This window comes from Notothenia coriiceps, unplaced genomic scaffold (assembly GCF_000735185.1).
Source record: "Notothenia coriiceps isolate Sejong01 unplaced genomic scaffold, NC01 NC01_scaffold00037720, whole genome shotgun sequence".
NCBI lineage: Eukaryota > Metazoa > Chordata > Actinopteri > Perciformes > Nototheniidae > Notothenia > Notothenia coriiceps.
In genome coordinates, this window is record NW_011370421.1 from 8,333 (window position 1) to 10,415 (window position 2,083).

The window sequence follows — 2,083 nt, forward strand, 5'->3', positions numbered from 1 at the left end:
GCTCCGTCTCCGTCCTTTTTTCCTGGGGGGGGGACCGGGTTCTAAAAATTTATCTCGCCGTTTATAAATCCTTCTTTACACAGGTGCACAAATTTACATAGTAAACCACCGAAGCTCAAAACTTTGATCGAGCGTCGAAAGCCGAGTAAAATACTTTAGGAATAACGTGAACCCCGCGTTGCTTTTATCCTGGACGGCCTTCTCATTTTATCCGCTCCCGGGGCCCAAGGTCAATTTTTTCGACTTGAGTTTCGGTCGGCAATCGATTCAAATTGCCCACCTTCGGTAGCCGTAAAACCCTTTATCGAGATGTTCGTGACTACGGGGATACCGGGGGGGTGGTACCGGGGGCCAACCCATGCCACCCTTTTGAACTTCTTTCCCCATTGTCAAAGGGGTCCTCCTCCTTTTCTTCAAAGTCTTCTTGCACCCCCCATTATGGAGCGTCGTGTCTTTCACCCGTTGGTACTGTTTCCTTTATCCGGGGGGAACCGTTTTGTCAGAAAAAAACCTCGCCTTACCTTTCGGTCAACTGTTGGGCGGTCTTTTCCCTGGGTTGAGGGAAGAAAACGAAAAGATTTGGGGGCGTAGTGGAGACGACTTTCCTTACCCCAGGGGGAAGGTAAGACGGTCGGGTTTCGACACCATTTTTATGTTCGGCGGGACTACCATATAAAGGACTTCGTAGACCCTCAGGGGCCAAAAAAATTATTTTTATGGTAGTAAAAATTTAACACCAGGGGTAAAAAATCCTGTGGACCCCCTTAAGGACTTCTTTATTACTTCGGGGGACAGTGTAATTACAAAACCCCCACCCCATAAACAAACTGGTTATATTTCCTTTTTTTTACAACTTTTTAAGGAAGGGAGGTCAAAATTAAAACAACATTTTACGGGGATTTCCCGGTTTCCATTGTTTTTTGTTGTTGTATTTTTTGTGGAAAGAGGTTCTCACCCAATCTTCCCGGTAATGTGCTGTACCTTTGTAATTTGTTAATTTAGTTCATTCTTATTTTTATTTCTTCTGGGTACCTTACCCTCTATTTACCTTTTAATCTGTACTTTATGTGTTCTGGCTTTTGTCGTTTCAACGTGTTATTTTACCCGTAGTCAGTAACTCCCTTACCTTGTAACTCTTTAAATGGGAGGTTGTCTTTTTTGTACAAAATTTACCTGCTTCGGGTCCCGAAAAAAAATAAAAAACGTGTAATAAAATAGGAAAGAAAAATAACCGTCTTCTTTGAAAATTAACGAACCGTGACCAAACAAAAAAGGGTACCAGTAAAAACCTAATTCTTTTTTACTCCTTTTCGGGTAGGAAGGAGGGTAGTAACCGCTTTGTGACTGTTGGCGTCACCTTTAAATTATTAGGGGACCAACTTAATTAAAATTTGTAAGGTTAGAGAAAAGGGAGGAGAGAGACAACCGTTGCTCTTATTTTGTGACCTTTATATTTGGAAGAAGTTAAATTTTGCTTGGGGCAAACCCCCCTACAAAATCCTGGTCTTTTAGGAGCCAAAGGTTGTGTCAGCGACGTTTCGGACTCCCCGGTGCCCCAGAACGGGACGAAACCCTGAACAACATCTCGTTCAACCAGGGGTAAAATCGCGGACAAAAGTGAAATAAAAATGCCTTTTTTTATTCCTTGTAAGGAACCACCCATTTTCAAATACAAAGGGTTGACCAATCTGGGGTTTAGGCTTCCCAAAAAAAACGAACCGGAAGTCACGATTCGTAGTTACTTTTGGATATTATCCTTTCACATTTTAAAGGTTACTTGGTTCCTTCAAAAACCCAACCCTTGTCTTATTACGTTCTTTGGGGAGCAAGGGAGTTCGACGACCCAAATTACAAAAAAAGAAAATAAAACGGTTAACGGGCGTATTCTATTTAGTTTACTGTCGGAAATTTAATCAAACCGCGATACCTGATTGTCTCCTTAAACCCTTGGAAAAAAGGACCTTCCCTTTTACGTCATGGAAACACCTTGTATTTGGCGCCCACGAATTTCAGGGGGCTAATAGTAGTCTGTTCGTTTTTTAAATTCATTCAAATCCCGTTCACCCTTTAATTTTGAGTAAAA